The following is a 14,404-nucleotide window of genomic DNA, read 5'->3' as shown; positions in this document are numbered from 1 at the left end:
GTCAGTTCAGGCTGGACTGTGAGGAGACCAGCTGAACGGCTGGGAACATTTGGGGATGGGGTGCGGGTGTTTGGATGCCTGCCCATTACAGACTGACCTGGAAAGAAGCATTTTCACTGTTAATGATATTTCTGTATCTCAGTCCACCAGTCCAGAACGAATGGGCTGTGCTCTTAGTCAAGATTGATGAGTGCAGTGGTTAATAAACACTAATGATTCCTGGCACTTTCCCTCTGCTCTTCCTTGTCCTGACATGGCCTCTTCAGCTGAAGCATCTTGCGTTAAATTACTAATGAGCAAACTTAAAACAAACTGGAATTAATAAAGTTAGTCAAATTAGTTCTTTCTTGTGAAAGCACCATTAGAGCAAAGTCCTGCAGCACTGTGGCTCCCAGACACAATAACAAATCATTAATGCTTACACAATCTTTTTTTTTGGGCTTTTTGTAAGTAAAAGCAGGCTCCAAATATCCAGCCCACTCCTCTTCCACCGAAAGAGAAAGGGGAGACACATAAACTGCACGTTGAGTTGGTGCACACTAACATCTATAAGGTGCTTAGTAAAAGTCTTCCCTGAAGCCTTGTTTTCTTGGAGAACAAATGAATACAAATTGCCAAAGAGCAAGAAGCTCTCCCAGACATGTAGGCTGCAGTCAGCATAGAAGATGAGGCTGCTTGTGGCCCACATCATGACTCAAAGAGACCCTGGCCCGGCTTCAAACTGCACACAACTTGCAAACTGTGCAAGTTCCACCTGTACCAAGCAGGGGCATGTAATAGGAAGTTTCTTTTTCCTTCCAGTGTTCCATCTGGGGAGAATGGACTGGGGTGACAATTACAAAACTTCCATGTAACCTGCCTTACAGAGGCAGATACTGACTTCTGGACTCCAGGAAATGGCTGCAGAAAAAAGGGCAATTTATTTTTGTTTTTAGGTCACAATTGTCAAAGGGCAACTTGTTTTTAGGTCATGATTATCATGGCCAATATGCAGCAAACTGTCACAAAAGCAAACAGGAAACAACTGAAATGCCAGGTAAACAAAGTATCAGTTCTCTCAAACAGATTCAAATTCAGGCAGGGTATCAAAATCCCTAAAAGAATGCAAAGTTTTGTAAATGTAAATCCAGAGGATGTGCTTCCCCAGAGGCTGCATCCAGAGCAGAAACAAACTCACATTGCCCAAAAAACCCTCAAACATCTCAGGATACTCCAGAAATGAACTCCAAGAACATACAGAGCAGGAATAGTTATGTTCAGCAATCCTTTCTAACTAAACATCATCTGTTGCAAATCTCTATCAAAGAAAATACTGACATGAAGCACAGACCTTTGTCACAACAAGACAGAAAAGCAGACAAAGAGCTGCACTGGATTAGCAAACCACAGGTAATCACTTCGCACCAGCCAGGCAACAAGTAGAGATTTATTATTTTGCTTGTAAAATTACTAGAAGAATATTAACAGTAGCTCTGCTTTCCAGCTACATATGAAAAGAAAATGCACCTGCTTCAAGAGGCTCTTAAATGCAGCTTTTATCTGGTTGGACACAGGCTTGAGATCAGAACCACTGAAGAGAGAATAAACTGGGAAGAACAGCTGTTTCCTGGATAATCAGAAAAATGGGCTCCATCTAGCCCTTGGAGCAGGGGTTTATGACAGCCAGGTGTAGCCTTCTGGTAGACACAGATAGACTGGTGTGAAAGACGTAATTCCTGCCACATTCAAACCTTTTAGTGGAGGCCACTACTGGGGACTACAAATAACAATGCTGAAATATCTGTTAGGCCTGCAATAGCTGATTACGAAATGCTGGCAATGTCTACCTTCAAGAAAATGCAGAAAACATTCATACTCTGGGTTTGATTATTTTCCCTTGCCAGGATTCAGCCCAGTCTTTGATTAATTTCTCTTATAAATTGCATTCCTAGCATTTCTGCTAGAAAACAATCCATGGCAAGTGCAATGTTTGGAAATTACCATATTGCTATCCTTGTTTTGCAGCTGGGGAATTGAGGCACAGATCAAGGCTGACTTTGTGGCCCAGGCCAACCACAAACAAAGCTTTTTTGAAAGTTGTGAGCTGCTTGGGGTCAGATGTGCTCCTTCCCTGCAGCACAGGCACACTGAGCAGCGTCCCTCAGGTGAAAATCGGGTTACAGATCAGAGCTCCTCTGGCCACGTGGCCTGTGCCATAATGAGCTGTGTCTGCAAGGAGAAAGAACTAGAGGTGTAAATGTTAACTGGTGGCAAAAATCCACCTTGTTAAGGAGGCGAGCAACCTGCCTGAAACAGGTCTCAGGGAGATGCTGTCGGTCAGATGGGAGGCACGCAATTGTCCCAAGTAATAAACTGGCTCTTTGTGGCTGCCACCTTTCAATCTCAGATAGAAATCCCATCCTTCAATTCCTGATTGGGGGAATCCAGAAAAGCAGGATATAATTCCTGTTAAAATATGAGCCTGCCTTCAAACAATCACACATGAAGGGGAACAGGCTGGTGTTTCTTGCCCATTAATCTATTCCAGCCTTTGACAACGTGCTGGTGACGCTCCATCAATCATCTTTCCGTGCACTGCCACGTAAAAGAGAAGGGGGAAGGGAAAGGGCATTCAGCCAGCTGGGAAGAAGCAACATATAAAATGGCTCCAAACCAGACTGATGCAATATTTTCGACTTACTGAAAAAAAATTTCTTAAAAATTCTTTAAAATCTTAACACGATAAACGCTTCCCAAAATGCTAAGCACAGACAGGAGTGCATTACACCAAATCCAGGCTCAAGTTCAAGACAGGTCAGAACAAAAGATACATTTTAAAAGTTTGTTAATTTGCGGAGAGTTTGTCAAGGAATCGAGGAAAGGGTTGCAATAATAAAAGCCGACTAAATGACTACATCATCTTCCTGCTCCAGCAGACCCAGGCTGTCAGGTGAGACCAAGGATCCCCTCTGTGCTTGGAAGTACAAGTTGGCCATAATGTTGAGAGGGGACAGGCAGAATTGATTAGTAATATGCTGAGCCTAGTCAATTTATGTTGATGTGGTTTCCCACAATCCCAGCTGACTGGACTTGGACAAATCAGGAAATCCCTGCTGTCCTCTGTTTCGTCCTGCATGCAAATGGCTCCCTGAGGGCACCAATTAGTGCAAAGGCACTGACTAGTGTCTTTCTCAGTTGGTACCTTCTGGAATTTTGAGCATGAAATCACTCTAATAATAAAAGTTAAGCCAAAACAAAAAAATTTTTACTGCTGCTTGTTTACTTCAAAAAGTTTCTCAGGGCCTACAGCTGAGACTTCAGACCATGATGCAGAGCAAAGCTGATCTTGTGCAAAACCCTGAAACTTCCCCTGAGACAAGCCCTGCTGAGGGGCACGGGGCACCCTTGGACAGTGGCTTCAGGCACTGAGCCCTTGGCCAAAGCAGGGCCTTGAAGCTCTTCAACCAGAAGAACACTCAAGCAACAAAGATCTATTGGGCAGGCTAGAGCAAGTCACAGATTCCACCTGCACCCAAATAAAGGCCGAATGGGAACTTACTTGTGTTTAGCACCTCTCCCCTTTTTTTGGATGCAAAGGACTAGTGTAGAAAGGTTAAAAACCTTGTTTACTGCAGCCTCCGGGATTATCTTTTGATGTACAAATCACTTATGGTCTACAGCAGTTTTAACAGCAGTTAAAAAACACTACCTGAAAAGTGTATGGTTCAAGTTCTGGGCTTCATGAAGATAAAAGCCTGCTGGCAGTGACTCTCTTTAAGGGGGCTAAGGATTTGCACCTGAGTTTACTTGCTGATGGTAACTGCTGCCAGGTGGGAGAAGTTCAACTCCTTGAGTCAGCTGCAGAGAGAACACAGCTCACCAGTGAGTGCAGAGTACAGAAAGGGAGTGTCACTCACTTTCAGTTTGTCAACCAGGTCAATGCTTTCAGAAGGCAAAGTGCTGAGAAGGAAATCCATGAAGGTGGTGCAGGCTGCCTTCAGGGGTGCCCTAGACATGTAGAAACGTACACACTGGCAACCACAGATGCACCAGAACATTCACCCAGAACAGCACCTCATCCCTGCTGTGACTGGAATAAAATAACTCCAGAGCAGAGCCACACACTGGGGGAACCAGGCAAAAGTGGGTTTTGGTAACCAAAATATGAAAATGGAGCCTTTTTTTACCATCTGAGTCAAAATATAAGACCAGCATGGCCCAGGGTCTGGTGCTTCAAACTCTAGAGGGGGAGCTAACAATTCCTTTTCCTAACTCTATTTTTTGGTCTTGGTCTTTTTTTTTCCCATGTCTTACTGTGTGAAATGTGTTTCATGAGTCATTTGCTTACAAGCCAGAAAGTATTCCACATAGAATGCAACATTTGCCTTAAAAATCTGTATCAGTATTTCTGATAGGAAAGGCAGGGAATTAGATTCCCATTTTAGGTCATATCTATACATAGGTTTTCCAATGATGCAATTGCATTATAGCGTGGTAAGTCCTCCCAAAACAGGGATACAACAGCATCAATGCAAGCGTGATTTTCTTTATAATTCTTTTTAATGTCATTCCAGTATGTGTTTCTTCTAATGAAGGCTGACTTCAATAAAGTTCCTGAAGGCAATGCCTGACACAGAGGTTTACAGTACATTCAAATCTTAGAGATTCTCTATGATGTGATAAATCCATGTTGTGGAATTTGGTGACAGATTGTTTCAGCTAATTATCAAATAATGCAGGAAAATATTTGTGGCTATAATGAAAGAAAGGTACTTAATTCTTGCAGTCCCTTTCAGGAAGAACACGAGGCATGATTTTGTATGAATGGATAATAAAAACTCTTTCTGTCCTATAAACGTACACCTAAATGTAAACTTGCAGTATGCAGCCATCCTTACTTTTTATAACAACTTTAAAGTCTGCAGCTCTGAGGAAAAAAAATTAGGATATTTAGAGCTGAGATATTAATTGAGCATGAAAGTGCAAATAACAGGTCTGTTATTTTAAGATAATACTTGACTTCTTTTAAGGATTCTGCATTAACACCTCTTGATCTATGCCTAAGTAAAAAAAGATAGTTTAATATTAAAGTGATGAAACCCTACCAGTGAGTATCACAGCTTTCATCTTAATTGGCTTATGGCACTGCCAGCTACACTTCAGTTGTTTGCAGGCTTTGAACGTTGCAGCAAGCGCACCCCTCTTGCTCTAGAATGAGTTGACAGAACTTGCAAAATGGCTGGGGTGACTTTTAATGATGCAAGTGTTTAGTGGTTGATTAGAAGCACTTTGAGGGCTAAATTCTCCTGTGATCAGAAATTTACTTGAACACCAGATAGTTTCAGCAGGAAAGGAAATAAAATGCCAAGCAAACTGTAAGTGATTGCCTCAATTATGGTTATTTTAAGTTAATTTTTGACACTGAATGTTAACTACCTTCTCTTACAAGGGTGACATGAAAGTCCTGCACCTGAAACCAGCCTTGGATTTCAGCTCAGATCTATGGTCAAATCTGTTCTGTTTTGCAAACTCCTGCAAGACATGCTTTCCTTGCAAGCTTGCCAGGGCTGGGCTATCAGTGATGGAGTGCAGGGTGCTTTAACTTAAGCAGTGCTCTGGATCTACTGTTTTAGCAGACCTGCATTTCATTAATTCAAACTGCTCATGCCCAACTGGGACTGCCCTAGGATATACTAAATTTATTTGTGGAGATGTCCATGGACTGGTGCAGAGAATGTCAGGTCAGTGACCTTCGTTCCATACTCTAGGCACTGATCCTCCATTAATTCCTGGCCATGGGCAGTTCTGGTAGCAGGAACTCCTACTCCTGCCTTGACCCCAATCCCAGAAAAGCAAAGCCACCCTGCTGGGGAGAGCAGCTGTGGCTCATCAGGGTGAAGTCCTGAGCACCTTCAGCTTCCAGTTTTGTCAGAGGTGTCTGATGCTTTTGATTAATGTGTTTTAGACCAAAATACTTTTATCCTGAAAACTAGGGAGAACCCTTAAACCATAATGGCAAAGACCTAATTATTTCCCAATGTACTCACAGGCTTGGATGTAGGTTCAGTAACACCCAAACTGCCCCCTTGGTCTGAAACAAAAGCCTAAAACCTAGACCCAAGTATCACTTTTCCTCCCTCTAGGAGGGTTGGCTACAAGTGTGGGTCAGTGCTGTAAGTGAAGAAAGTCACTGTTCTTCCTGGAAGCCTGCAAAACATGATTTACATAGCAAAACTGCCACTCATTTCAGCATGATTAGGCATCATCTGATAAGGCAACTCTGAGACAGGAATAAACCAGTACTTGCAGGTGAGGACATAAGGAAGGTCTCAGGCACAACTTGCTCAAGTGCAGCTGACGCCACAGCCAAGGGAGTGCTGGCAGCACCCCGGGCCTGCTGTCTGCCAGCCCTGCTGCATCCCAGCCCTGCAGAAAGCAGTCCAAGCAGCCTTCCCCCCGAGCAGGGCTGCAGCCTGATCCTGAGATAAGTGCTGCCCATTTGAGTCCTGGCTGGAGCCCAGGAGGTCAGGGTTTGCCTACTGCATGAAGTGAATGGGACGTTTTGAAATGGGAGATTTGGGGGAAGGAATATGCACCAACAAGCAGGGCAGATAGAGAAAAAAGGGATTTGCACTGTGGAAAGGGCACATCTGCTGTTCAACAGGCTGTGCCTCAGACAATGCTGCTGTCAACCTCACTCCAGAAAGCATCACTTCTTTCCACCCACCACTCTCCCCTGCTACAAACATCCCTCCAGCATCTCATCTCTGTGCCTTGCTGGAGCACTGCTGGCTTGAGTTGCTGCTGCTGGGGAAAAGGCTGCTGCATGTCACTGCTCTCACTTGAGAGAGAAGGTAAATGGCTGCGGAAAATGCAAAAGGAGAGACAGGAGAGGACTCAACTGGCAAGAGGCACACGAGAGATCTTAAACACTGTGCTGGTATTCTCTGTATGCCATTCTCAGGGCTGGAACACTCAGCCAGCCTTGCCTGCAGGAATACTGCCTACAGAGACTGGGGAACAACGTGTTTGTAACTAGCTTTGCCTTTTCTGCACGGACAAATCGGGTAGCTGGCCACCCAGTTACCTACTTGTATATGCAAAGCATGCACTCTGCCCCTTTCCTGGGCACCATCAATTACATGTACAAAACACAGGCATGAAAACCTGGAGGAACCTTGAGCTTGAAGTTAACAATTACTATTATCTTGTTAGGATTAAAGATTAACTATGCCAGTAAAAGGATATGTTATGAAATGTCTTTCCCAGGCTTATAGTAAATAGAGAGTTTTGTTTTCTTGGTTTTAGTTCGTTTTTTTTTTTCTTTATCTCAAAGTCTTCTCAGGATTTGGAGTAATTGTTTAAACTGCTGCTTTTATTTACCATAATACCAAAATGTTGTCACTTGCCACGTGACTGCTCATACTTTCATTTGAGATGTCGTGCAGAAACACATGGAAATCTGGTGAAGGCAAACCAATTTTAGAACATGTTCCGAGCAATTGTTTTGCAGCACTGCCCTACAGTATGAAGTCTCTTCCATTTCTTAAATTGCCTAATCAAATGCAGACTCTGTTCCAGTCACGCTAAATTTTCACATAATGGCAGAAAAATACTTCTTTCTAGCCTAGCACTGAACAGTTGGATCACATTATCACATTTGCTGCCTTTGTAGTCTCCAAGTGTGTATTTGTAAAAGTATGTATATAAATATTCACAGGGGAGGGGGGGACACCGTGCTCATGCTGTGAGACCTGGGGATGGTCAGGACAGGGACACACCTTGAAAGGCGCCTGTGCTGAGGGTCTCTTGGGGGGACCTGGCTTACCAGAAACACAGAGTAGTGGTGAAAATTTTATTTTTATGCATTTAGAAATCAGACGTATTAGTGCAGCATTTGATGTGGCTGATTCCTGGCCCTGCAGTCTGCTGAAGTCATTACACTGATATAAATGCACCAAGGTAAACTCCACCTATTTGTTGCCAGTTTGGGGCTGGAGACATGACTGGTGACATGTGTAGCCATGGGTCTTCCTGCTCTGGGTCCCAAGCTCGGGCACATCCCTATGTTGATTTGGGGAACTCTGCAGAACGGAACTGCCCACTTTCCACAGAGCAAACACAGCCTGCAGAGCCCATCCATGGCAGTGTTTGCAACTGCATGCAGCCATGCTGGGCACCAGCTCTCCCTCCTCTCTGCTCTACTTGGGCTCCATCGCCTCATGATAACATTCACTCTGCAAGACAGGGAAATATTTGCATCACAATACTTTGGCATTTTGACTTGTGAGCCACAGAGAAGTCACAGATCAGACCTTTCAGAGTAAAATGTTTTTTAAAAAAAATATTCAAATCAGTAACACATGGACTGCAAGTGCTTGAATCAAGGTCAGAAGGAAATCTGTGCCAAATCAGGGAATGAGACTTAGGGCTTTAAAGCTTTCCATTACAGCCCATCCCATTCTCTCCTCCACATTGGCCTCCCCAGATCCCCCAATACAATTACAATGTTTCCTTAAATCCTTGGGTTGTCACTGGGAACATTAGCCAGTGCAACAACATGACAAGATAATCATACCTACTTCCTACACTATTTACTTCTGCAGGTCTATTTTTCTTACCCATCTGCACCAAACATTCAGGTTTGTGCTGGCACAGCTTGCTGCTGAAGACCACTGTTCAGCCATGAGCAGTGTTTATGTTTTTGGTAAGGTGAAAACCTGATGCTTTAGGGGGAGGAAAAGCCATAATCCACTCTCACAGTAAAACCTGTATAGCAGTATGCAAGACAAAAAAAAAATAAAATTCTATCCCTACCCTTGCAGGAAATCAGATTAATCCCCAAAGCATGAGATTTGATTATTTTTGTCTGAGGTTAGCATCAAGGGAAAAAAACCTACATAATGCTAAAAATATCCACACAGCTTTTACTTTATGAAGAAAATATGATTTACTGAGCAAAAACAAATTACTGGCTTTTCGGTGTTAATCTTTGATAAACACGTGCTGGGTTAAAGAAACTGTCACAGAGAGAAGTTTGCAAATTGAAGGAAACCATTGAACTCTCCAAGATTATTTCCCCTCTCCCTTATTACTCCTTTCGTGAGACACCTGGGGACATTGTTCACACACTGTTGACAGCTTTCCCACTACTGCTTTTCCTCTGTTATCTGCTCCCTTCTCTTCAGCACTCATCCCCAGGTGGCAATACACAAAAGAGCTATATTTGCAAGGGGTGCCAAAGCTGGCTCTTGGACAACGGTTAAAGAGCCAGAGGGCCCTCTCCTGCCTTCCAGGTTGGCCGGTTTAAGTTGTTTCCACAGGGCCCTGACCCAGCAGGCAGTGCTCTGGTATTTCACTCCTGAGAGCTGCACTGCCCAGGGAACACACACACAGCCCTTTCTTGCTTTGGCTACCATCACACCAACAGGCAGAGCCGTGCTCCCTCACGCTGGGCTACATTCAAGTGCCATCTAGAATTTCAATACTTAGCCTTAACTATACATGGAGGTTTTTTTTTAATTTAAATACACATTTTTCTTCTCTGTGGTCTCCCAAAACACAATGGTTACACAGCCTGACGGGACACGTAGGGGTTAACACAACATGGGAAGGGGGCACAGCATAAACAAGGGCTTGACATACAAGCATGAAGATTTTCTTTCAACCCCAAAGTGCATCTGTCATGATAGACAGACACAGAAATAGCAGCAACACTTTGTGCTGGTGCTGCAGTCCCTGCCCACCACCAGCCCCCGGGAAGAGAGGCAGCAGCACTTGAGGGAAATACCTTTTGTTTCACACCACAATAAAGCTCTGAGGAAGGCCCTACCCAACATAGGTACGAGCTGGTACTTTACCACTGCTTGAGAAAGCAGAGTCCCAGCTGCCATGACCATCTGGTAAATAAAGATGAACTCTGTAGCTCACATTAAGAAAAGCCTATGGATGCAGTAGTAGCTGAGCTGAGTGACCGGCTGATCACCTCTCATCTCTTCTGAGGTTTCACTCCTGCTGCTGGTGGGCAGCCAGTCTGTGATGCTGCTCCCCACCACTCACTCGTTACCTTTCTAGATGAGCAACTCTGTGTTTGCCTCCCTGCTGTCCCTCACACACTTGAAGAGCCCCCTAGCAGGCATGTGCCAATTAACTCCTCATTCTCATCCCAGGCCCTCTTCAAAGCTCCCCTCTGCCTCTGATGCCAAAGCGTGTGTGCCCCCTGGTGCCCCCTGTCCCCGACACACACAGCTCGCTATGTTTAGGTGGCTTGTGCACCAGCACAGCCGCTGATTATGCAGGTCAACACGGCTCTCCTGCTTCTAGAGGCCACTGCCCGACTGTACCCATCTGCCATCTCTTCTTTTAAACCATCCACTGTGGGAACAGGATCCATCCCTTTCATTCTGTGTTTTCCCAGTGCCCATCCAATTAGAAACTGGGCTGCAATTTGGCTCTTAGATGTAATGGTTAAAAAAAAAAAGTAGTGGCAACAACAAATCTTTTTGCACGGAGAGTCTCTGTGTGCAAATACGACCTCTGTTATGTTACCAAGGTCAGGCAGACCAAGGCCAATCTGCTGTGTGAGAATATAAATCAAAGCTGTCCAGGGACTGATTTCGTTTACAATGTTTGTAACCATTCTGGACAGAACAAATGTCACTTGCTTGCCTGAGCTCCTTGCTCCTCCTCTTCCATGACCACTTCTTTGCTCCTCCACTCCCACAAGCCCCTCCCTTCCCACTAATACCTCTTGACCTCCTTTGCTCTTGAAAGCAAAAGTTCTCTTCTAGCAAGAAAGCAGCGGCTCACACATGACAGACAGCCATGCTAAGCCAATTTATTTAAATTATGCAAAAATCTCAACAAGTAAAATTAGCATAGAGTCACAAGTACATTCACCTGCCGGTTACCTGCCATTCAAAGCACACATCAGAATTAAAACAACAAATCCTGTAACAACTTCTTTCCTATTGCATTCATACATCTGCAAAACAAACCAAGGAAAGCATCTGTAGCAAGTATTAGAGTCTGGGCACAGATCCTGTGAAATCACATGGTTTCCGTTGTGGAACTAAAAAGGCTTCTACAAGAATGTGTGAAATACACAGCCGAAATTCTCCATTTCTTTCTGTGCTCCTTGGCAGTTTGTGTGGCTAAGTTAAAGTGGCAAGTTCTGTTTCTGTAGCTGGCACTTCCCAAGCCCACCCCAGTCTGCACACTGAGCACACACAGGATGCAGCCAGCAAGCTCCCTCTCTAGTATGGACAGAGTTAATGTCATCCCACTCCAAACAACAGGTTGCTGTCTCCAAACTGGAGCCTTGAAAAGCAAGAGTCCAGCGGTTGCCTCACTCCTCCCAGCTATTTTGCAGCCCTTCCTTCTGCAGGTGTGCACACCGAACAGCAGTGGGGCTGGGCAGGGGTGCCAGAATGAAAGAAACTTCACGTTCTGGATGTTAACTTTAGTTACCATAGCCAGACAATGCTGCCAGTGGCGTGGAAGAAAAAATTGCTGTAGCCAGCTGTGCTGTTCACAGTCGGGTGGTTTCTGTGTAGCTCCAAATGGTTATGGAGCCAGTAGCCTGTTGTGGCCAAGGACAGGATGATGGATGGTCTACACACACTGTCCAAGCAGGGAGAATGGCAGAAGTTCACTTCAGGGTTGTTAAAATGCTAATCTGGGTTAGTTAACAAAAGCCAAAAGGAAAAGAAAAGTTAGGGAAATCAATACTGCTCATATGTTGTATATATGCACTACAGATTTGATCTCTGTGGTTGACACAAACATTTGACTTTGGAAGTGGGACAATTCAACAGTCATCCTCTCTGAATAAACTGAACCAGCTTCTGATATTAGCTGTACTGTAATTACTGTCAAGCCACGACGAGGGAAAGCAGGCTATGGCAGACAACACACAGAGCTCCACAAACAGCATTGAAAGGGCAGTAACACTATTCTCACTGCACACCTCTTCCATGTGACACGGGAACAAATCAGAACCCACTTTCTTTTGAACTCAAGGCTGGCAGCTATTCACAGAACAAATAACAGCTTAATAAAATGGCTTAGATGGATTTTAACAGTAACTGCAGTAGCTTATCGGATGCATAAGAAGGGATCATCTGTTCGAGCAGCAGTTTTGACGAAAGCAACATTTGAACTGTTTTAATTACATACAGAGTTGCTAAGACTGAAAATAACTTGTACTACCCAATGCCAGTAATATGCTTTATTCCATCTTTTCTTAATTACTTGTGGAGCAAATTGTTACTTTATCAAGTGGAAAGGTATCTGATTTTATCAATCTGGAATTAGAGGTATGTTTAACATATGAGTATGTAATCAACCATCATCTCCTCTGTTCAGTTAGCAAACACACAGTCCAAGCCTTGAAAAATATCAGAGACTGCAACATAAGTAGGCTTCACATAAGCTTATACAGACACAGAAGCTGTTGAAGTACCTGTTTATTTTGTCTTACCAAAAAAGACTGGAACTGAAACAGTCTCAGTCATACCACTTTTCTACACCTGATGAAAACTGACCATATCCACCCCCGATCTCCATCTGACTTCAGGTTTCAAATTGCTTTTTATTTTTCAGAAGGACAAACAAACATAGCATTTCAACATTTCCATGCAGGTTCTGTCCATCTAACTGGCTACACCTGACTTCAGGGGATACTGAGTCCTGTGTTAAGTGCACTAACAATTTTGAAAGAATTAAAAACCCATAAAAATTCAGAACTGAAATCTGAATGCGATCAACTGTAGTAAGACCAGAAGATACATCATTACGAATGCCTAACATACACTTTGAACTGAACTTCCACAGTGGACTTTTCCTTCACACACCTCTCATGACAGGACAGATTGGATCAAAGATCAACCTCCAGCGAACTGCATCTATAATTAAGCATTCCATCTAAATGTGCTTTTCCTAAATAGACAGCAAAGCTTTGGCGGCTCCAAGGGCTAAAATATCTGCTCTAACAGTCAGCTCAGCTATTCCCAGCGACGTTCAGATGGTCCAGCTCAAAGGGCGCGAGAGGCTGGGGGGAAAACCCGCAGCCACACAGCTGGTTTGTGGAGCTTTGACAGGGCCATCGCTGTATTCCTGGCACACACTCCTGCATCACACAAAGCACATTTAGAAAATGATGTTATCTCTGTTGCATCTCACCATAAAGGAGAGCAGGTAGTGAAAGACTGCAGGATATGGGGGAGGAAGGTTCACTGTAACTAAAGGTGCAGATGAAAGTGAGAAGCTGGTTAAATAAACCTATGTAGAGCCTCTGGGTCATACTTTTTTGGCTGCCTTTCTGAAAACAAATCTGAGCTACATAATTCAGAATCCTAATAAATTCTTACTACAAACTTTTCCTTCCCGATTTAAAAAAACCCGAGCCTTATATTAGTTAACACAAAAACTGCTGAAGTTCATAATTATATAGAGAAGAAATCAGAGCACTAAGCTGGCAATTTGTTTTTATCTAAGCCAGAGTAAATGTTTATACAATATCTGCCAACATAACAAAATATGCCCGTCACTTACAACATTAAACATGATTCCATACAGCCTAATTTACTGAAAGGAACTCAAGTAGACTTCAGAGGTGCACAATATTTTATAGTGTGAATAAAGCAGGAAAAAACGTCTATTCTCTTTTGCCACAAAAGTAATTGCAAAGCTTTACAATGAACTTCCTGTTGGACTTGGAAAAAGGAGAAAACCTCAGAAAATTCTCTGTGAAAGTATTTGTATGTGAGAGCAACAGACCAGCAGTAAACGCCTCTAAGACAGTAGGAAGCTGTTTCTTCAAATAATATTTAGGGAACATAAGTAAGACCAACAACTTGAAGCAAAAAGGTATTCCAATAAAGATGCATGCTTTTTTTCCCCCAAAGGAAATAACCAGGGGAAAAAAATGCTACACATTTACAGAGCACTGAACAGTATTCTGGAGGAAGTTTGCTGTAATTCCTGCAAATTATGTGTGAAGCGTGTGTGTGTGTGTACATGGATAAGCTACAATACCATCTGTACAGCAAGTGCCACATATGTGAGCATTATGAACCATCATTGCTGCTGCTATGCTCAAAAGTAAATGTATTCTAAGCCACACACAAATACAAATACAAATGACTTTACACACTAAGGGCTAAATTCTGCTCAAATTACTCACAGGCTAATGCCTGTGCTACAGACATAATCTTGACCAGAAGTAAGAAACAAGTGAGAGATCGACACAAGTCCACTAAATTAAGACTAGATATATTCACGCTAACAAGTGGGATTTCCACCGGAACTACAATTTTTTCAACACATCAACCTAAAGCAGTTAACCGTATTTTTCAACTCACAAGATAAAACACAACCATTAAAAAAAAAACCAAACCAAACAAAACAAAACCTCCACAACCAC

At 43.4% G+C, this 14,404-nt stretch overlaps 1 protein-coding gene across 10 annotated transcripts in view; it reads right to left on the bottom strand.

Annotated features, from left to right (window-relative positions):
- The window catches only part of SEMA6D (semaphorin 6D), a 31,471-nt gene that overhangs the window by 16,252 nt on the left and 815 nt on the right, over positions 1–14,404 (bottom strand). The window lies entirely within an intron of this gene.

The sequence above is a fragment of the Onychostruthus taczanowskii genome, unplaced genomic scaffold (assembly GCF_017590055.1).
Source record: "Onychostruthus taczanowskii isolate IOZ18803 unplaced genomic scaffold, ASM1759005v1 scaffold6, whole genome shotgun sequence".
In the NCBI taxonomy this organism is placed as follows: Eukaryota; Metazoa; Chordata; class Aves; order Passeriformes; family Passeridae; genus Onychostruthus; species Onychostruthus taczanowskii.
The sequence above is the reverse complement of the archived record's forward strand: the minus strand, read 5'-3'. Positions and strand labels throughout refer to the sequence as shown.